Source organism: Heterodontus francisci, chromosome 13, assembly GCF_036365525.1.
Source record: "Heterodontus francisci isolate sHetFra1 chromosome 13, sHetFra1.hap1, whole genome shotgun sequence".
NCBI classification, from domain to species: Eukaryota; Metazoa; Chordata; class Chondrichthyes; order Heterodontiformes; family Heterodontidae; genus Heterodontus; species Heterodontus francisci.
In genome coordinates, this window is record NC_090383.1 from 89,172,720 (window position 1) to 89,195,781 (window position 23,062).

Sequence of the window (23,062 nt, forward strand, 5' to 3'; positions counted from 1 at the left end):
GGATGCTGCTAATGATGTTATGGAGTTGTTCATAGAACTGGTCTTTAGCTTCAGGTGCGGAGCAGAGTGTTGGAGCATAGATGCTGAGTAGGTGTACTGGACCAGAGGTGGTGAGCAGTCGGATGGACAGTATGCGTTCCGAGCCATTTGAGGGAGGCTCTATCATGCTGAGCAAGGAGTTTCTGATGGCGAAGCCCACTCCATGCTGTCTTGGTTCTTCAGGATCCCTGCCCTGCCAGAAGAAGGTGTAGTCTTGCTCTGCTAGAGAGCCACTCGCGGGGAGGCGAGTCTCCTGAAGTGCTGCAATGTCCACATTGAATCTACTGAGCTCGTTGTTAATGATGGCGGTCTTCCGAGAATCGTTGATTTGTGTAAGGTCTTCCGACAGGCCAGGACACATAGTTCTGACGTTCCAGCTTGCAAAGCGAAGGGCTGGTACCTTCTTTCCTTTTTTCATGTTGTTTGGTGCGGTGTATCAGTCCACCTTTCGGGCAATGACCCTGAGCTCCAAGCACCCATTGAAGCAGGCAGACTGTGGCGGGACAGAACCTTATTGACCGGGGGCTGCCCGGTTTGAGGCGGGCGGTAGCTGTCCAGTGAGGTGCAATGACCTCTCCCACCGACAAAGGCAACCCGTGGCGCCCAGTTTCTACGCCAATTTATCTGGACTTATAACCCGTAACTGCTGCCTTCCGTGTTGTTTTAGTCGCTGTGAGGCAACTATGGAGTGACCTCTCCATGGCGCATGCCTGGGCAAATTTATGGAGGTTGAGAGTTGCCCAGTCGTCAAAACCCCCCTCTCGGCCTTTCTGGTGGGGTCCAAAGGAGTGCAGGACACGACGTTTGGCACCAGTATGGCTGCAGGAACTGCCGGAAACATGCCAAAGGTGACACATGACCGCCTACGGGGTTCCGCTCCGGATTTTCTGTTAGGGTTTACTCCCTTAGGTTTGGTCTCTCCCGAGACGCCCACAAGGCAGTGGGGTTGTTGGGGCCCCTACACAGGTGTAGGATGGTGCCGGTGGGAGGAGGGGATGCAAGGGGGAGGGGTAGAGGGAGGGGGTGGGGGGGGGGGTGCAGGGGAAGGGGGTGCGGGGTGAAGATGGTGCGAGGGGGGGGCGGGCTGGGACGGGGTTGTGAGGGGGTGAGCTGAGAGGGTGGAGCAGGGAAGGGGACGGGGGTGGGGGGGGGTGGAGGGGGGGGGGTGGAATCTGGTGCAGGTAATAAGCCATTTCCTCAGTGCCCACCATCGACGTCCGGAAAGCTCATCCACGTCCTTCGGGAGGTGAAGCATCATTTGGCAGACTTAGAGGTGATTACATTTGCTAAGGGTTTTTTTTTTTTGCAGTGGTTTAAATAAAGGCATGCAGCATTGCCGACAGTGCGCTGCAGATGCTCTCCGAGCCATCTCCCGCGGGCGCTTTGAAGTTGCGGCCGGGGGGGCCGTTCGTGGATGTTTTGGGTGTTCGGGGCACCTTTTCACAGGACTTCTCTCGGGTCCCGCAGCTCCTTCTTCACCTCAATGGACTTACCGCATGCCGTGGCTGCAGACACTCTGGACTGTGAAGACAGCAGGATCGGAGATTGAAGTATCGGCAGCTGTGCTCGTCAGTTTCATCCGGATCAATTTCATTGAGAAAACAAAGAGCAGGTGTGGCTGGGGGAGGGCAGTGGGCCCAGGTAACATACACTAAACTAACTGTTAACTTTTAGATAGGGCTAAAATGAACTGATTTAAAGAGCCTGGGGAATTTAAACAGTTTAAGAGGGCAGATTGGGGGAGAAAACGTTAGGGATGGGAGCAGATGGCCATGGATAGAGTTGAACAGCAAGGGAGCTTCCTAGGGAGCTTCCAGCCCAGGAGCCATCTTGTATAGACTCTTGTTAACCTTCTGGCTACATCATAGCTCAATCTTGGAATGAGATAAAGTGTGGGAAAGTGGGAGATTTATGTGAGGCAAAGTTCTCATGTAGTACTCAGCTTAACAATATTTGAAGAAAACAAACAACAAAACACAGATACATATATCTGCATATATTTTTCAGATACAACATGCATTATGCCTTTAATATGGAGAACACACCCCAATCCTCTTCATAGAAATACAAGGAGAAATGGATCGTGAAACAAAGGAGAAAGTAGGAGGGCTGAGTAAAGCTTGGTGTCCAAAGAATGGAACAACAGAATCGGTCGTATGTTTCTCTTTGTAAATGGATATGATTTGAACAATTATTCAACACTTCTTTTTCTTTGGTGATTTCACAAATCCTTTAGTTACCTTCTTGTAATGCCAGCTGCATTAAAAAGGATCATATTTGGGGAGTTACTCCAGTTGACCGAGACCCAACTAACTTTACGCTTTGGTACGCTTTGCATAGTCTTAACAGTGCATCTTTTTATGTGTTATTTTTAAAAGTATTTATTTTGTCTCCTTCCTCTGTGACTTCCTTACATCATAGGCAATCCCCAGCTGAGAGAGGGCAGGTGACCTGCTCCATGTCTTTGCCAATATTGCTTTTAGCTGGTCAGTACATGTTGTGCTCTGTGGTGGTTTTTTCCCCCAGACACCCATCTCCTTCCCCTAGGAAAGTGCTTGGCCTTTACTTGGCACCTCCCTATAAAGGCACAGTTGCAATCAGGAATTATGGAGGGAATTACCGGAATGAACCACTTCCTACACAATGTATTGCGCTTACTCTTAACAGTGAGTCTTAAAGAATTCCTGCCAAACTGTAAGAAATGCACCAAAGTTAAATGAAATTCTGTGTCATATTCCCTGTTTGTCAGTTTTGCGGAGGAATCCAAAAGAAGAAACCTGTTACAAAAAAGTATTTAAAATATTTTGTATAATGGACTTATTATCTTCTTTATGCTTTGATACAAATCCACATTGTTTGAGTGCAACACCACAGTTTGAATTCTATTCCTTTTGCTATTCCCTAGATGTTGCCTGTGACAACTGCTACAGAAGTTACCTACAGCCAAAAACTAGTCAACCAGTAAATTTAGGGCATGTTGTTAACCATGCTGCGTTTCTGTCTCAATCATTCAGTACAAGGCATGCTGGGTTCAAGGCCTCTGCAGAACCAGCAATGGCCACCGCTCCTGGTGGTGCTGCCGATACTGCTGAGCTGCCGGCCCTGTGATTGGCCAGCAGCACTTGGAGGCAAGAGCCCCATCTTTAAAGGGACAGGGAACCTGGCGTGGGATACTTAGGCTTTAAAACATTGGAGGATCGCTCTGGGAGGCCACAAAAATGCCAAGGCGAGGGTCCCCCCCGACCTTTTCAGCCCTGCGCTGGGAGCCCCGCCGCCTCCATGAAATCCAGCCCATGAATTTATCACATAGTTGATGGGTCACAAAACTCACAATGTAGCATGACAGGAGGACGTCAGGTATGATTATACAGTGGCACGTTTAAAGGGAAGCTAGATAAATACATGAGGGAGATAGCAACATGTTGACAGGGTGAAATGGAATAAATAAAACAGGAAGTGGTTCATGTGGAGCATAAACACTGGTTGGAATGAATGGCTTGTTTCTGTGGTATAAATCCTAGGTAATTCTATGAAAGTTACTGTCTTCATGCTGCTGAACTCAAAATGGAACATTGGGCGATATACCACAGTCCTGATCCTCAGTTTGATCTCTAGTTTGTGCTGAATTATCTAATCTCAATTGAGGTGGCAGTAGGAGCACGAGAATTGGCCTCCGTGCCTCTGTGTTAGTGTTAGTTAGTGCTCCTGCTCCTGATCACTATCCAGCAATACTAGCTGCATGTGAATATATATATATGGATGTCAGTTGAGAACAGGATTGAGCTTGGATATCATGTCCCCAAGTTTGAATGGTTTGAATTCTCATTGTACAAGCTTACACATAGAGAATGTCCATTTGTTGCAGCACCTGTAGACATGTAGGTGTTAGGTAGTTAGTAGGGGTGAAATTGGTCTTTGCTGTTAATGCAAAACAGGCTCACAATAGTTTGGCAACCCATTTTAAATTGGTTGGCATGTAAAAATATCTATTGTCTGTTTTGCGATACTGGTCTGGACCAATTTCACCCTCTACAGTTTGTGAGAACAATCTCCTGCATCCATTACCTGATATGTTAATTTTGAGCAACATGCTTTAAAAACGTTGAGCCGGACTTTACTGCAGGTTTCGGGACCCCGACGTCGGGACCAAATGGGGGCCCCGAGCCCGCACTTGCCAATGGTGGGATCGGCTCAGCAATTTTACCAGAGGCGGCCACCTCTGGGCTGTGATGTCGATGCTGCCAGCCCAATCAGAGGAACGACAGTTCTGAAGCCTCAGCAGACCTACCAGGAGAGGTGGGTGCTGCTGAGGTAGCTCGGGGATCAAGAGGGTGCCTCAACATGGAAGCGCCCTCGGAGAGGTAAGAAAAAATTTAAATTGAGATGGGCCAAGGAGGCAGACACCTCCAGATGGCCCACTGGGGCCATGGGGGTGGCTTTCTCTGCTCGCGGCTGCATCTTTGGGGCACGGAGCCTCCAGATTCAATGGTCCCTGGACGGCTACAGGGAGGCCCCCTGCATGAAGTTGTGGTGGAGGGGGAAGGGGACTGGTTGGGGTGGTGGTGGGCTGCTCCGCTGCTGGCAGAATGCCAGTGGACGAGGAAAAACACCCTTAATAGAGCCTTTAATTATTTAAATTGGCTGCCCGCCTCCATTCGACAGGCAGTTGATGCACATCTGGCTCCGCCATTAGGAGACTTTCCCGACGGTGGGACTGCAGCGGGAGCCTCACTATTTTCCCAGCTCCCCCGCCTCACATCCTGCCATTCCAGGACAGGGAAAATCCTGCCCATTTTCTGCAGGTGAATGAAACAGTAACAGGGTTTGAAGCAATGAAGGAGAAAAAAAGTGTCCAATTATCAAAACTGTCATTTTATTTCCCCCACCAAACCTAATTTATCTGATTACCTTTTTGGACAAGACTGAATGCCGTATTAAAGGGTTAATTCGCATATTAGATTGTACTGCATTAGAGAATTCATTTATTTTTTAACACCAGTTGCATGTCTTGAATTGGCAGAAATATTTTCAAATTGCACAACTTGTGCACAGTATAAATTTTCTCTCCAAAAGTATCCACAACAGGTCTGAGAATTGCAGAACTTTTATTTGCTCATGAAATTCTTGTTTACTCTTCCCAGGGGAGGGGAATTATGGTAAAACCAAGCAGCATAACATAAAGATTTGAACACTGTATGCCAGCGGCAGGGCGTGTCGAGGTTATAGAAGTTTACAATAACAGGAAACGAGAACCTGCTGAATAAAGGACACCATGTTACAGAGAACGAGCTCTGATATAATCTGCAGTACATACAACATTGCAGAGCACAGGAAGTTACAGCTGCTGGTAACTGCATTTTTAAAACACAATCCATTCAGCTCCAGGTGGTTCACTTACTAGAATTCCCCCCACCCCCGCCATTACTCATTTGAAGTCATCAGTACATTCTATAAATACTATTTTTTAAAAGTGATATCTTAAATTATGTTCATCAGGAGTCATTTTTCTCAAGAATTGAAATTAATAGAAGAGAAAATGTTCTATAATTTCTGAATCTCAAACATGGTTTGATAATAACATATTTTTATTGAGAAACTGAGGCCAAGGCTACCAAGGCACCCTTCAGGTAGAAATGAACAGAAGAGAGAATGAGATAAATTAAGACGTATTGATTAGGTGGTGTTTAGATTGGGATTTTAAGTTCAGGAGAGTTATTTAACAAGTATGAGGCAGGGGAATAGAAAAAGGGAAAGGAGAGAGTAAAACCGAAGTTCATTACGTTACATAGTTTCCACTTCTGAACGTCAACACACGGAGCACGTGTAGTCTTTGTTAGAAGTATTGACATGATAAGGGAATATGACAGATAATTACTTCCTACTTATGTCCTAGTTGTCCTATATGGACAAACCTAATAAAGCTAATCATCTGGAATTTCTATGGAATCCCCCTGATCTCCTGCTGTAACTTTGGCAGAAAATCAGTGGGACCTCCAGAGAAATGGTGAAAACATCTAAAATATGGCTGTTTATGCTGTTTCTTCAGGGGTTCTGCTCATCCTCCACTAAAACTATGGCAGGAGATCAGGAAAAATTCTCCGCTAACCTCTTTTCTGACTAGTTGGATGTCAGCTGTGGCTCAGTGACAGCACTCTCACTCTCTTGTGGGTGCAAGATCTATTCCAGAGGCTTGAGCACAAAATCTAGGCTGACATTTTGATGTAGTACTGAGGGAGTGCTGTACTGTCAGAGTTGCCACCTTTTGGATGAGACATTAAATTGAGGCCCCGTCTGCTCTTTCAGGTGGGTGTAAAAGATCCCATGGCACTATTTGAAGAAGAACAGGGGAGTTCTCCTGGTGTCCTGGCCAATATCTATCCCTCAACCAACAGCTAAAACACATGTGGAAACAGAAAATGCTGGAAATACTCAGCAACTCTGGCAGAATCTGTGAGAGAGAAACTGAGCTTAAAGTTTTAGGTCTGTGAACTTTCATCAGAATGTGAAACAGTTGATCTGCTTATTTATTTAATTACTATTTGTGGGAGTTTGCTGTGCACAAAGTGGCTGCATTACAAGTGTCTAAACTTTAAAAGTACTTCATTGCTTTGGGACATTGTGAAAGGCGCCATATAAATGCAAGTCTTTCTAGATGAAATTGGGTTGACATTCTGTTTACAAGCAGCTGATCTTTTCTTGTCCAGTTTTGTGTCAACAATAATTGTGTGGATGTCCTTCTATGTGATGGAGGTTGTGGGTTTGAGAGGTGCTGTCAAAGAAGCCTTGGCAAGTTGCTGCAGGGGATGTAGATAGTACACACTGCAGTCACTGTACACCAGTGGTGGAGGAACAGGATGTTTAGGCTAAATGCCAACAAACTTCATGATTTTCATGAATACAGTATAATTATTGCTCATAAAAAGTAGTTCATTTTGTAAAATGCTTTAAGGGATTTTGACATATAAGATGCTACATAAATACAAGTATTATTATTATACATAATAAATATGTTGTGTTTTAATGTATAACCTTGCTTACTTTTGAATGGGTTAATGGGCAATTGCAGCTCATATTAGTTATTCAAATATGTGAGAGTTTGAAATTGTATGAGGATTACCAAGCCCGATCCAATATGGCGGGTGGCGCACATCTAGCTCAAAATAAGCATATGATTCCTGCCCACCATATTGGTGGCTTATGCACCTGATAAACAAGGGTGGCACAAATGAATTTCTAGGCAAAGGTGTTCAGGAATTTATCGCCCACGTAGTGATGATTAAAGCATTTATTATGAAAACATTCAAGGCATTAAAATCTTACAATGCTCTGGGACCATTAAACTCTCAGGGTACATCCGACCAGATGGAATATGTCCCAGAATCCTGAAGGAAATCACTGAGGAAAAAGGTAATGTTCTTGTTAATATTTGTAAGAGTTTCATAAATACAGAGGCTTTATTTGTGGACTCGAAGGTGGCTCGATTAGCTTTCGTATTCAAAAATCGTCTGAGATAGCAATCAGGGAATTATAGCTAAAGACCTGGGATGGGAAAGTGGTCAAGACCATTTTATGAAAAATATCAATATTCATCTAAGGAGTTACAAAGGGCCTAATGAGAGTAATCAGAATGGGTTTAGAATGAATGACTCATGCTTCATGAAACTAGTGGAATTCTTTCAGGAGATAACTAAATTAATGGATGAGGGCTATCTGCTGGATGCATTTGACTTGGGTTTTAAAGGCATTTGATAAAGTTTTACATGTCATATGAAGTTTTCAAAGAAGACAAAAGCAAAAGTGGTACCATTATTCAAGAAAGTTAGCAGGGATAAACCAGGTAATTACAGGCCAGTGAGTCTAACATCAGGGAAACTATTGGAAAAAAATCTGAAGGACAGGATTAATCTCCACTTGGAGAGGCAGGGATTGATCAGGGATAGTCAGCATGGCTTTGTCAGGGGGAGATCGTGTCTAACAAACTTGATTGAATTTTTCAAGGAGGTGACTGGATGTGTAGATGAGGGTAAAGCAGTTGGTGTAGTCTACATGGACTTCAGTAAGGCTTTTGATAAGGTCCCGCATGGGGAATTGGTTAAGAAGGTAAGAGCCCCTGTAATCCAGGGCAATTTGGCAAATTGGATCCAAGATTGGCTTAGTGGCAGAAGGCAGAGGGTGATGGTTGAGGGTTGTTTTTGCAAGTGGAAGCCTGTGACAAGTGGTGTACTGCAGGGATTGGTGCTGGGACCCTTGCTGTTTGTAGTGTACATTAATGATTTTGACGTGAATATAGGAGGTATGATCAGTAAGTTCTCAGATGACACGAAAATTGGTGGTGTCGTAAATAGTGAGGAGGAAAGCCTTAGATTACAGGATGATATAGATGAGATGGTAAGATGGGCAGAGCAGTGGCAAATGGAATTTAATCCTGAGAAGTGTGAGGTGATGCATTTTGGGAGGACTAACAAGGCAAGGGAATATACAATGGATGGTAGGACCCTAGGAAGTACAGAGGATCAGAGGGACTTTGGTGTACTTGTCCATAGATCACTGAAGGCAGCAGCACAGGTAGATAAGGTGGTTAGGAAGGGATTTGGGATACTTGCCTTTATTAGCCGAGGCATAGGATATAAGAGCAGGGAGGTTATGATGGAGCTGTATAAAATGCTGGTTAGGCCACAGCTGGAGTACTCAGTCATAGAGTCAGAGTTATACAGCACAGAAACAGGCCCTTAGGCCCATCATGTCTGTGCCGGCCATAAAGCACCTATCTATTCTAATCCCATTTTCCAGCACTTGGCCTGTAGCCTTGTATGCTATGGCATCTCAAGTGATCATCTAAATATTTCTTAAATGTTGTGAGGGTTCCTGCCTCTACCACCTCTTAAGGCAGTGCATTCTCAATTCCAACCACCCTCTGAGTGAAATTTTTTCCTCAAATCCCTCTAAACCTCCTGCCCCTTACCTTAAATCTATGCGCCCTTGTTATTGACCACTCCGCTAAAGGAAAAAGTTTCTCCCTATCTATCCTATCAATTCCCCTCATAATTTTGTATACCTCAATCAGGTCCCCCTTCAGCCTTCTCTGCTCTAAGGAGAACAACCCTAGCCTTTTCAGTCTCTCTTCATAACTGAAATGCTCCAGCCCAGGCAACATCCTGGTGAATCTCCTCTGCACCCTCTCCAGTGCAATCACATCCTTCCTATAGTGTGGTGACCAGAACTGTACACAGTACTCCAGCTGTGGCCTAACCAGCATTTTATACAGCTCCATCATAACCTCCCTGCTCTTATATTCTATGCCTTGGCTAATAAAGGCATGTATCCCATATGCCTTCCTAACCACCTTATCTACCTGTGCTGCTGCCTTCAGTGATCTATGGACAAGTACACCAAAGTCCCTCTGACCCTCTGTACTTCCTAGGGTCCTACCATCCATTGTATATTCCCTTGCCTTGTTAGTCCTCCCAAAATGCATCACCTCACACTTCTCAGGATTAAATTCCATTTGCCACTGTTCTGCCCATCTTACCAGTCCATTTATATAGTCCTGTAATCTAAGGCTTTCCTTCTCACTATTTACAACACCACCAATTTTCGTGTCATCTGTGTACAGTTCTGGTCACCACACTATCGGAAGGATGTGATTGCACTGGAGAGGGTGCAGAGGAGATTCATCAGGATGTTGCCTGGGCTGGAGCATTTCAGCTATGAAGAGAGCATGGATAGGCTAGGGTTGTTTTCCTTAGAGCAGAGAAGGCTGAGGAGGGACCTGATTGAAGTATACAAAATTATGAGGGGCATTGATAGGATAGATAGGAAGAAATGTTTTTCCTTAGTGGAGGGGTCAATTACCAGGGGGCATAGATTTAAGGTAAGGGGCAGGAGATTTGGAGGGGATTTGAGGGAAAAAAAAATTAACCCAGAGGGTGGTTGGAATCTGGAACACACTGCCTGAAGGTGTGGTAGAGGCAGGAACCCTCACAACATTTAAGAAGTATTTAGATGAGCACTTGAAACGCCATAACATACAAGGCTACAGGCCAAGTGCTGGAAAATGGGATTAGAATAACTAGGTGTTTGATGGCCGGCACAGACATGATGGGTTAAGGGCCTGTTTCTGTGTTGTATTACTCTATGACTCTATAACTCTTTACACACTCTCCTTGTCTTAGAACATCTTGTGCTCTTAACCCTGAAAACCCATTTGGTAAAAGCAGTGCAGAAATGAGCCATTAAGACCACAAACTTCAGACTTCATTCCTAGCCTGTGCTGAGGCAGATATTTTTAACTGGGTCACAGTAGTGCTACTATTGATGTTAGGGTCCTGACTTAGGTGGTGCTGGAAAAGGTACATGTGTGAATGTCAGGTATGAAAAGGAATGGGGTCATTTGTGATCCTTGCCAAGCTGGATAAACAGCCAGAACTTACTGTCTAAGTTCACAATGAAGGATGGCCATTTGCCAAAACATTAGTGGGTGAGCTGGTACTCATAGGACTGTAAAGCAGCAACAGTCAATCTCTTCAGGAGGGAGAAGCAGAGAAAATTTGCACAACAAAGTTTTGTGCTTTCAGTTGCTCACATGTATGTCTCTGCAATACCAGTTTCAGATATTTCTTCAGGTGTTTTAGGATTGGAATTTTAAAACTGACAGTGTGTTCAGTGAACAGAAGCACATATATGGCCTGTAAAGAAATGCTCGGGTTTTCTGAAAACTATATTCTAAATTAACCACTTTGCAAACATTTCCATGTAGCCAATTTAGATGTTCATTCATAAAAGTAATCTAGCAAGACCAGCAAATACATAAAAATCACATATAAGATTGGTTATTAACTTTCTTAATATATGATACTATATCAAGAAAGAAAGACTTGTAGTTATATAGCACCTTCCATGATCTCAAGACATCCCAAAGTACTTTACAACTAATTAAGTACTTTTGAAGTGCAGTCATGTGTACAACACAACAGCCAATTTGCACACAGCAAGGTCGCATGGACAGCAATCAAATAAATAACCAGGTCATCTGTTTTAAGTATTGTCTGAGGGATAAATGTTGGCCAAGGACCAGGAGCACTTCCCTGCTGCCCTCCCTCTCCATGTTAAATTTTGTTAATAATAGCTGTGGAACAGAATTGGAATCTAGTTAGCCATTTGTTTCCTTCTCTGTTCCCGTTCTCTCTTGATTTCTCTGAAAGATAAAACACTATCCAAAGCTTATTCCAGGCTAATTCCGTTAACACCAATGCACCCTCAATGTGATGGGGACTGTAAGGTACTTTGTTGCAATGCTTGTCTGCCTGAAAGGAATTGAGGTGCATGGAGCATACTGCTGCCAAATATTAACACTAAAATATGTTTATATTTCTTTATTATAAAATATATAATTTAATTTGGGTGAAGGTTTTGGAGTTTATATTGGTTTCAGTCAAAAGCTTCATATCTTGTGTTGAAAACTTTGAGTAAGTCCTTCTCAATCAAGCAATCTTTTTCTGGTTTTCCAAGCTGAGTCCACTTGTGTTTAAGTAAATAGATAGAATGTTTTCTGCTTTTTTTTAAAAGAACTCAGCTGGATAGCAAGAGATTGAAAGGAAATCCAAGTTGACAAACAGCTGAATGAAAAGCAAGCAGGTTTAAGTACTAGAGGTAGGCAATTTAGCGTCTAATACCTGTTCTCAAGTTTCAACAAGCAGACTATTATGTGTCTTTTATGGACTTTCTACTGCAGATCCCTTTGGAAGTTTGAATGTTTCTAGCCAAAAAGTAGCCAAACTTCAGTTATGCAACATTTCAGACTGTATAAACATTTATTACAAACAAACTATCACTGCTGCATATGTACATAATGATTCATTTTGTTAATTTAGCCAATTTGGCAAAGATTAATTGCACTGTGCTTTGTTAGCTGGATTGGGAGAAAAGCCAAAGGGCAAGATGGCTGATGGCCAGGGCAAAAGCAAGATTTATTGCTTTCAAGATAAAACATAAAACTGCATGGATTAAAAGATGGCAAACACACCTAATTGGATTTCACAATAAATCCATACAGCCTTTATTAAGAAATGTACAGTCCCCAGTACAGACAACTTTGAGCCTGTAATAACATTATTTAAGAGCAAAATGACATTTTAATGAATTCCATAGAGAATCCTTCTTCTCGTCAATGCGATTGTATTTTCATTATGTGTGCCTGAAATGCTTGAGAACATTAAAGATGGCAAGATAAAGCTGCACATAAACTGGAGCAGGAATGGAATTTTCCATTGCTATGAGCCCAGACACAGAAAAAAAAAACTCCACTAATCAGGGCTGAACTGTAGTTCAGCTGTTTACTCTTAAAATGTATTTTTACAGTTGTTTGTAATTTACTGATTAGACTGTCCTTATTCTTTAAATTTTGACTTTGTAGAGTCCAATCTGATTTCTGTTGGTGACTGTTTACGATATGGGTCAAAGTCCTTTTTATCTATTGACTTCTAGCTCAAAAGGAGTGGCATGTATTACATTGTTTGTATTGCTGGCTCACAGAATGATTGCAATAGCATGATTATTATTTTTTTGCAATGTGATTGAATATGCATTGTTTACTGTGACTTAGTAAAGAACCTCATGATTTTTTTTCATCCCTTAAAAGATTGTGAACCCACCTCCTGGCAGTAAGGACAGCACCGACATATGGATCTCTATGGACTAAATACTTCAGTTAGGTACATCATTCACTCAACACTATGTCTGCTGCTTAATTTCCTCATTTTTGTTTATGTTTTTCCCAATGTGCATTCTTCTTCTCCACTGTGTGACCTGCTATTGAGATGCGCGCCAGGTGGCCAAGGATTATCTGTCTCCAATTTTCCATTTCTTTTTCCCTGTGGAGAATTGTCTGACCTCATTGCAATTCTTTCTTCCTTTCCTCTTTCCATAAAGTGGTATAGAACAGTGTGGCGTGTTCCAGTGAGTGCTAAATCAAAATAATGAATCACGCTTATGTTAGGGTTCGTTAACGAATATCATTAAAAATGGATTAATGGTCTTGTTTTGTTCAATAGTTCAAAAATTAATTTTATTGTTAGAAACAGAATTCTTCATTATGAAGTTACATCAAAGGAATGGGATAATTCCAAATTGTGTGTAAGTTAGATGTAGGCTCGAACTTGCCTTTTATTTGCAATGCAGTCGAGAAAATTCCACAAATGGTGCTCCCATGTTCAATTTTTCATTATGATTACTTATTTCAGTCTTTTTTTTATTTTCTCCCTGAGTTTCTCTGATGATTTTACTCCCTTCTCCTCAAAGATGCAACTCCTTGCTGGGGTCTGGTTCTATGGTGCCATGAGCACTGATTGCTCTTCAGTAAACGGCACAGTGGCGCAGTGGTTAGCACCGCAGCCTCACAGCTCCAGCGACCCGGGTTCAATTCTGGGAGCTGCCTGTGTGGAGTTTGCAAGTTCTCCCTGTGTCTGCGTGGGTTTCCTCCGGGTGCTCCGGTTTCCTCCCACATGCCAAAGACTTGCAGGTTGATGGGTAAATTGGCCAGTAGAAATTGCCCCTAGTATAGGTAGGTGGTAGGGAAATATAGGGACAGGTGGGGATGTGGTAGGAATATGGAATTAATGTAGGATTAGTATAAATGGGTGGTTGATGGTCGGCACAGACTCGGTGGGCCGAAGGGCCTGTTTCAGTGCCGGATCTCTAAACTAAACTAAACTAAACCCCCCAATCCCACCGACCTTGCAGCACTCCTTCAGCACTGCACTGAAGCATCAGTCTAAATTATGTATTAATGTCTTGGTATGGAGCTTAGGACTTACAATCTTCTGACTCAGAGGTGCCACGAGCTGCACCAAGCTGATATGAGCATATGCAGTGAAGAATTTAGTCATATCTGTTTAATGTTTGCAATTAATTCTGCTGATGTTCTTTGTTCACTAGCTTGCCTGCATTCTTCACTCACTTCTCTGCCTATGCTGCCCACTTCCCAGTCTACTTCTGCTGCCTGGTCCACTTCCTGAGTGTTTTCATGTCCACAGTATGTACTCCTAGGCCCAGGATGCTTCTCAATGATTTTAGGTCCCAGTTTCACCACCCTACACCTCCCCCCCATAATAATTTAACTGAGGGCACCCTAGAGGTTTCTAGACTTTCTTCAGTGTGCCAAGACCCACTCCAATTGCTTCCAAGTCCCAGCTCTCTCGTGCCTTACTGGCATTATCATTCCAATGACGCAGCCAACGCTATTTTTAAAGGAACATTTTAGGTTGGAAATGGTCAAGGCCTGCACCGTACTTACTCAGAATGGGTGATCGAGCCAAAGGAGCCCATTGAAATTGATGGGAAAAAGAATTGGGCTGCTGATTCATTAACACCTGTTTTACACTCTTGCATAAAGTCAAAATTAACGTCAGTGTATGGTTAACTAAAAAGATAATTAATATAGAGGGCACTGAAACTTGTATTCACCATCCAAAATAATTCAAGGTCTATTTTCCTATGCCTTATCCTATGCACAATAGCTTATGGGGCATTAGTCAAAGGAAATTAGAGCAGAGGCCTATAAAACTTGTCATCTGCCCCTTTTGTGCTTCTTGCACATTTATATGGATATTCCCCGTCATTTAAAAGGTGTGTAAATGATATGAAGTGATGTTATAGTGCTTCCCACATCATTTTCCAGAGATTCCACACAGAGTCCACCAGAAGAGAAAAGTGTATGCAAGGAAATTGAGTGTTAGAGGTTACGGAATTATCCTTTTAGATCAGAGGGGTTGGCAGCAACTGCCTGGTGCGTATGGTAAGTTGTTATCTTACTTTTAGGGTACAGCACGGCTCCACTGGCAAACTGGGGATCATTTGGCCATTTGGAAATCATTGCTCTTTCTGATAACAGCTAGAAGTCCTAGAACCTGCCATGAATTTGCTCTCCTCGGGCTTTTAAGACTTGCTCAAACTCTCTGCTTTGATTTGGGGCAAGCAAGCAACCATTCTCAGACAGTATTCCCCGTCTGGTGCTCACCCAGCTTATTAAAATCAGTTGATCCTGGAAAAACAGCCAAGTTCAGTTTAGGTCAAGTTGGAATTGTATTGAAAGAAGAACACCTGATTTAGAATGGGGGCCCCTGGATGCTCTGTGGCATGCTAACAACATAATTTCTAAGTGATCAGCACTGGTAAACAATGCTTTGCCATTTTAAAAGTGAGTGAACTCTATCTATAGTTAATAAAATATATAAAGGGTAATTTAATGAACTTGTGCTTTAAACACTGAGTTTCCCTGCATACATCAGGAAATTTGAATGGAAGACAGGAGATCCCACAGGATTTTCTGTCAATTCATTTCTGAGACAGGCTCCTGGCAGGTGAAGCTCTGCTCCAAGATTGTGAACATATAAATTAACACTATAAATATATGTGTAATACAATCACATAATGTAGGACCATAGACGTTTACAGCATGGAAGAAGGGAATTTGGCCCATTGTGTCTATGCTGGCTCTTAATCCAAATTTAATCCCATTGCATTTTCTTTCTCCCCATAGGACTGTTTGTTCCCCACTTCAAATATATATCCACTCTTCTTTGAAAGCATTCAGTAATTCCTGCCTCCGCTACTTATTGTGGGAATAGATTCCATATTCAAACAACTCTCTGCATAAATATATTCTATCTAAACTCTTTCGTTGTTCTCTTGTGGTGTCAGTTTTAAAATGGTGATCTTCATCAATGATTCCTCAACCAGAAATGGAAATAGTTTGGGAAATACTCTTTCTAACCCTTCCATCATTTTAAAAACCTCTTTTAAATCTCCTCTTCCCCATTTTTGCATCAGTGGGAATAGTCCCAGTATCTCAAATTTCTCCTCATAACTATAGTTTGCCAGTGCTGGCATCATCCTACGGTTACATTCTCTATGGTTTTAAACGCTTTTCTGTGATGGAGGTACCCACAACTGCACACAGTGCTCCAACTGTGGCCTAACCATTACTTGTAGAAATTTATTATTATCTCAGTGCCCTATTTCTAAGATCCAAAACGTGCCTGCACTTTTTTCTGGCTTTATCTGCCCACCGTCATACTTAGCCACATCGGAAAGCCAGTGTAACTCTAGTGAAATGTGGCAACAACTTCATCAGTCACTCTGCTGACTCTCAGCTTGTCCCTGCCAAGCAGATTCCTGGAAATGATGGGCTCACAGAATACATCTGTCCAAATATTCAATTTGTGATTACTGAAGGAGTAACTGGAATACAATTCACTCTCTGTTTGAATATTGAAATAATATTCACTGTTCTCCATATCTCAGGTAAAGCAGTCTGTAGTTATATGGGCTCCTAATAAAACTAACAAGGCCTTTCATCTATTTCCTCACTGATTGCCTTGAGGAGTTTGGTTGCAAGACATCTGGATGAATTTCTTCATGACATATGCTGCACTGACCTCTGGATATGTTAGAAATTTCTGATCCAGTTTGATGGGGCCTGGAATTTGTCCACAATATCTGTTCATTCAAACTGACATGAAACATTAATTTAATACATCTGCAATTTCTATCCAAAAAACATTCTTTAAAATACTCCTCAATAATTTTATGAAGGGGTAAACTACTTTCCACCCCCTTTCCACACACATTTATAAGTGAACTAAGCCAATGTGAAGGAGTGTGAAAGACTTTAATTGGATATCCTATTTATTCCTAAGATCGACACAACAGAGCAACCCCAGTTAAGCAATGGGGTAAATTAGTCTTCAGAAGTAGCACAAACTGGAGAATGGTGAATACACCATCTGTTTTACACTGAAGTCAATGGAAAATAAAACTGGGTGCGGTGTAAAACGGGCTTCCAATTCATTATCACACATTTTGTGCAGCTCTTAGAGAGAAGACAATGAAGTCCCTTGTCCATATGTACTGGGTCTCGGTGACCTCCCAGGTACAGCGATGCACTGTGAACTGAGAAATGTTGGCAAAGTCACTGGCTCCAGCTTGTAGGATCCTGAGGCGTAGAAATTGTTGTTGAATACATGTTCAGCTGTTTAAGAGAGAGTGTTAACAGGACCTGCGAGGTCCAAAATGGCAGGTTGGGTGCCAAATCAGCATTAAACACTGACTGATATCATGATCTGCCCACTCTGCAGGCTTCTGACATGTGCATGGCACACCCACCTTATCATCCTTCCAAGCATGGAAGTTGTCGGGAGCGGACTCTCGCCGTTAATTCTTTGCACCAAGCAGCGGGACTACGGAACTACATTTTGCAGCAATATTCTTGAGATGTTGGAAGTGACACATAAATTCCCATTCTGCCAGAAGTTATGCAAGAGTGGATTGAGATACATCATGTGGTTCACTTTTATAAGAAAGATTAGTTTTCCTTTTTTCAAATATCAGTATGTTAACAGTTCCAATTGTAAGTTGCTGCTTGAATGTATACCCTGCAGCAGCATAAACATAAATGGTAAGTATTCAAAGAGCTGTCAAGTATTCTGAATCTTTTGCATGGGCAGTAATTAATTTTAACAATGTGAGGAAATACTTTGTGGCATACGTACTTTGCCCATCTACCTGACGGAAAGTACAGTTGGGTAGCTCTACCATGGCAAATGTTTTCCGGTTATGAAACTTCTATCTCAATTGCTCCCTTGTTTTCTGGGTAGTATTTATCATATGCATCACTGTTATTTAGGTACTTAGCACCCCCTTTCCCGAGGTCAGGGTGCTCTTGAGTGGCAGACAGGACGAACTTCCTTTTCTGCCCTTCCTGGAGCATCAAGTCCAGAGCTACATTTGTGAATTTTGAGTTCTGCCACAACCCTGCTCTCATTTTTTTTTTACTGCTTTTACTTTTGAGAACAGGTAAAATCATCCTTCCCTTTAAAAAGTTGCTGCAGCTCTTTAAAGTCCCCCTCCACAAAGCTCCCAGCGAATGATAATTGAATCCTAGCAGGTCACGTGGGATAGATAATGTGCTAAAGCTTAAGCCTGAAGTCCTGAAGCTAGTGCAGGAACAGCCATTTAGGTGGGCCTAAAGTCCACTTTTCATTATTCCTGCTACTACACCAGGCAGAATGGAAGATCCTCTCCTACTCTTTTCAGCTTTGGTGGTACCATGGGCATGGCCTTTGGCCCTTCACTTAGGTTTCTCAATAAGTACAGAATATATAATCTTGTGTTTTATTGGTGGTAAAACCATACCCATTGTCACCTTATGTGCTAAAATATACTGCATTTTTTCTGGAAACTTCTTTTTAATGGATGGTAAATTGGTAGAGGAATGTGGTCTTTTTGGATATTTTAGAAAGGCTCTATTGTATGTATGTTCTTCTTGAATAAACAACTTGATTACATTTTCCTCAGTGTCGTAAATTATGCCACTTGGACTGTGGGAATGTAAAAATTACATCAAAGTGCAGTTTGTGTGCAGATTTTTCAATATTGGGTTCTCAGTGGAGGCTGATGGGTGTATATATTGTTTTCATAAATCTTGGTTTACTTGTGATATATTAGACATACTGGGGGTGATTTTCCTTTGGTTTCTGCTGCCACTTCCAGGATTTCACATCAGAACTGATGCCAGGCGTTCAGATGTGGGTGGGCTTATTGTAATGATAGGCAAATGATGTGGGTACAGCATTCAAAGTATTTTCCCACATATGCACCTTGGGAATGCTGAATACTAGGGCAAAATTTATATTTCAAATGCCTGACAGGCATGGAGTTCAATGGGGTGTGATTGACTCTACATGAAGCTTCATGAAACTTTAATTTTTTTAAAAACACTCCTGCCTCCTCTTTAGCTGCCTTGAAAGCAATTGGCCACATTGTGTTCAGGCCCTGCTGTGCAACAGTCTCTCTCTTCCCTCCCCCGAGGTGTGCTCCCACTCCCAGATACAGGCCGGAAGACCGCCATAATTATTTGAATAAGCCTGACCCTGGTAAACCTTCCAGTAACAGCGGAGTAGGCATGGGCTGGGTGTACGTTCTGCCACACTGAATTTGCACCACTGTTTAGCCCTGGAGGAAAGCCATCCCTATTAATTCTTATTTTTCTAGCATCCGGGCAAGGGATAACATCTCATGAATAATTCAAGTGATTGGCTTATTCATGCCTGGGGCCTTCATGACGTTCACCCCCTACTTTGAAATCACATTTGGTATATTATTACATTTTTCACATTAAAATATTTGTTGTAATAGTAGACAAAGGAATTTAAACAAATGTGTTGCATGTTGCACTGCCAACAATGCAGAATGCAATTTCAAAGCATCTGAGTTTCAAGCTCTTCATGATTACCTTGGTGTCTCAGGGTGATGTTTAAATCGATCAGAAATAGTCAAAACTCCCCAGCTCTAAAAGACAAAACAAAATGAAAACATGCAAAAAGCACACAGTTCCTGGTAAATGTAGTTGGAGTAAAAGGTCTCATGATGAATTAAATGTGATACCTTGGCTTGGATTCTCCTTGGAATTACCACCAGTTTTGGCACAGATTAAAGGAAGTCATTGCAGTAAAATATGTTCTTAAAGGCTACTGCCTCAAATCCACCACAAAATAATTGCACCTGCAATCTCCTTCTAAAAGAAAGGCCAGCTCCCTTTAAGGCCTGTGAGTACCTTATGTGCCTCATCTAAATGGGTCAAGGGGGTGTATCTAACCATTCCACTCCATTCCTTTCCATTTCCTCCTCAAATAATTATTGCCACTGTATCAGTGGTGGTAAGAACTGCTGCAGGGTATTGCTGAGGTGAATACAGGTGCTGAGAGAGTAAGAGTATGCTAAATAAAGAGATGAGTGAAGCTGTCTGAGTGGTCGAGGATGCGTGGCGTCAGTAGGGTTTTAATTTACCTTGGTCACCTAGTGAGATCTTCAGTTGATGATTGCACAATATTCAGCACCATTCACGACTCCTCAGTTACTGAAGCAGTCCATGTAGAAATGCAGCAAGACCAGGACAATATCCAGGCTTGGGCTGATAAGTGGCAAGTAACATTCACCCCACACAAGTGCCAGGCAATGACCATCTCCAACAAGAGAGAATCTAACCATCTCCTTTTGACATTCAACGGTATTATGATCACTGAATCCCCCACTATCAACATCCTGGGGGTTACCATTGACCAGAAAAAGAACTGGAGTAGCCATATAAATACTGTGGCTACAAGAGTAGGTCAGAGGTTAGGAATTCTGTGGCAAATAACTCACTTCCTGACCTCCCAAAGCCTATCGGCCATTTTCAAGGCACAAGTCAGGAGTGTGATGGAATACTCTCCACTTGCCTGGATGGGTGCAGCTCCAACAACACTCAAGAAGCTTGACACCATCCAGGACAAAGCAGCCCACTTGATTGGCACCCCATCCACAAACATTCACTCCCTCCACCACTGACGCACAGTGGCAGCAGTGTGTACCATCTACAAGATGCACTGCAGCAATGCACCAAGGCTCCTTAGACAGTACCTTCCAACCCGCAACCTCTACCACCTAGAAGGACAAGGGCAGCAGATACATGGGAACACCACCACCTGCAAGGTCCCCTCCAAGCTACACACCATCCTGACTTGCAACTATATCACCGTTTATTCACTGTCGCTGGGTCAAAATCCTGGAACTCCCTTCCTAACAGCACTGTGGGTGTACCTACCCCACATGGACTGCAGCGGTTCAAGAAGGCAACTCACCGCCACCTTCTCACGGGCAATTAGGGATGGGCAATAAATGCTGGTCTAGCCAGCGATGACCACATCCCAGGATCGAATATTAAAAAAAAAATCATTAAACATCTTCCTACACTCTGGTACATGCTGCACTGACAGCCTCTGCCACTTTCTTCCAGACAGCCTGTACCATTCCCTTATGAGACCTCTTGCCCTCGGTTCAGCCAGCTGCACCTCCATGGAAGCATCGGAGAATTTGTGGGTGCTTTCAGATGCTGACATCCTTAAAGCTGCTTTACTTTGCACCATTTTGCTTAGAAGTAATTTTGACCTCCAAGTGGCTGCAGCCTTCTAAATGCTGCACCAGAAATTGAATTTCTCTCCGCCGCAGTGGTGGTGAGCCAATCTCGTGGCCTCCAAACCACCCAGCTTGGCTAATAAGGGAAATAGGAGGAAATTCACAGAATCACAGAACTGTTTCGTGCAGAAGGAGGCCAGTTGGCCGATCGTGTCTGCACCAGCTCTGCGAATGAGCTATTCATCTAATGCCATTCCCCCGCCTTCTCCCCATAACCCTGCACATTCTTCCTTTTCAGGCAACAGTCTAATTCCCTTTTGAATGCTTCGATTGAGCCTGCCTCCACCACATTCTCAGGTCAGCAGATTTTACACTGGCGGGTCATCCAGTCAATGGGAGAAGAAGCTAGCTTTTTGCTTCTGTTGCAGAACAGTGGCCTTTGCAAGCATCCCTGTAACATAATCTAGTTCCCCTGCTGCAGAACCTGCCCCAAAGACATTGCAACAAGAATGGATCAGTTATACAATAAAATGATTTGTACGTGCAAATGTAAGTACGTGGTTAATGGTACTGGGTGCTGCTCACCAGCACTATGCTCCCAAGGCCACTTGGAGAACGAACTGGGTTGCTGTGTTTCTGGAGGCAGATTTATTATACAAATATTGTAGCTAACCACCTTTCTAATCCTGAGGAAGTGCTACACTATCTGGTCATTATAACATTGCTGTTTGTGGGCACTTGCTGGGTTTTGTCAGCCTGTCATTGGTCCCGGTGACAGCACTTGATGCGACAGCTGTCATGTATGCGGCTGGCCGACCGTGATCATGTGGCAGCTGGCCAATTGACATAACCAAGGTGTGGGGCCGATCCTATTTCAGGACGGGGGTGGGCTACAAGGCGCTGATGGCGGCGCAGCTGACAAGAACGCAGGTACTGGTGCCATCTTTGAAGTGCTGCCAGCCCTGCTTGTACTGCTGCCTTTCACTGATGATGTGAATCTGGAGTGCTGCTGGACCCCTCAACTGCTGCTGTACTCCTTTACACCCCTCACTGCTGCTGCTGCTGGACCCTCCCTCGACTGCTACTGCAATTCCTGCACCTTTTGCACTCCTGCTCCAGGACTGTGGACCAACGGGACAGAGCAGGAGACCACTGAGGGTCCATGGCAAGACATTGGGTGGCCCCATGGTTTGGCGATGCTTCCCTGGAGATTCTTCTCCAGCCTGCATGGGAAAGGCGGGAGGTCCTCTTTCCAAGGGATGGCAAGGAGAGATCCTCCTGCCTGACCAAGCAAGGATCAACAGCCGTGGGATCACCCCCTGTAAATGGGTCCAGTGCTGCAAGAGGGTCAATGACCTCCTTCGCTCTGCCAAGGTGAGGCTTTGATACCTGTCTTCCCTTCGGGGCTTGCATGTGGCTACATGGGTGGGAGTGCTACATGGGGAGGAAGTGACCACAAAGGCGGTGGTAAGGGGGTGAGGCATTGCCACATCCTGGCAAATGCATGGCTGCATCTTGGTGACAGGCTGTCTTCTTTCAGAGCTCACCCCCATTATGCCCCCTGAGAGTTGATGTGGGGAGGTGCCATTTAGGAGACTCCACCAGGGGAAGAGGTGCTGCCCCTGGCATAAATGTCCTGTTGTTCTTTGTGCGAAGTTTAACTGTGTCCCTCTTTCCACTTGCAGGAGAAACAGGCTTATAACACCAGGGAGAAATCAAGGATTGGAAGTGGGATCCCTGATGCGCGTGCTCTGACACTGGCAGAGGAGTTGGCTCTGGAGCTAATGGGGGCCCAGGGTAGCTGTGCAATCGTGGATGGTGAGACTAGAGTGTCTGCACTAGAGAGTAAGGAGACATTGTGTTCATGTGCCCTCCACCACACTTCTGGAAATCCACATCATGCATGCTTGGCATGAGGAGATCTAAACAACCTAAACAACAAATATTTGTGTTTTCTCATACAGGCCCAGGCACTTTGGAAGCAAGTGCTGGACAGGCGGCCTGTCATTGACCTCTGAGGGGGTGGAGGAACAGTCACAGGATGCAACATCACATCATTCCCCTGCACCCTCCA

The 23,062-nt window shown here is 43.6% G+C and overlaps 1 long non-coding RNA gene across 7 annotated transcripts in view; it reads left to right on the top strand.

The window, feature by feature from the left end:
* Window positions 1–18,338, top strand: part of LOC137376487 (uncharacterized) — a 36,722-nt gene extending 18,384 nt beyond the window's left edge. Inside the window, exons 1-7 of one of the 7 annotated variants that reach the window (XR_010976244.1) lie at window positions 706–887; window positions 2,047–2,364; window positions 4,163–4,400; window positions 5,181–5,386; window positions 11,605–11,688; window positions 12,677–12,749; window positions 17,172–18,338. This is a non-coding gene — a long non-coding RNA (uncharacterized lncRNA). Of the gene's footprint in view, window positions 1–705; window positions 888–1,514; window positions 1,652–2,046; window positions 4,401–5,180; window positions 5,387–11,604; window positions 11,689–12,676; window positions 12,750–17,171 lie in introns of those variants that run through there. The other 6 variants (XR_010976245.1, XR_010976239.1, XR_010976240.1 and 3 more) reach the window with 6 other exon arrangements.
* The last annotated feature ends 4,724 nt before the right edge of the window (window positions 18,339–23,062 follow it).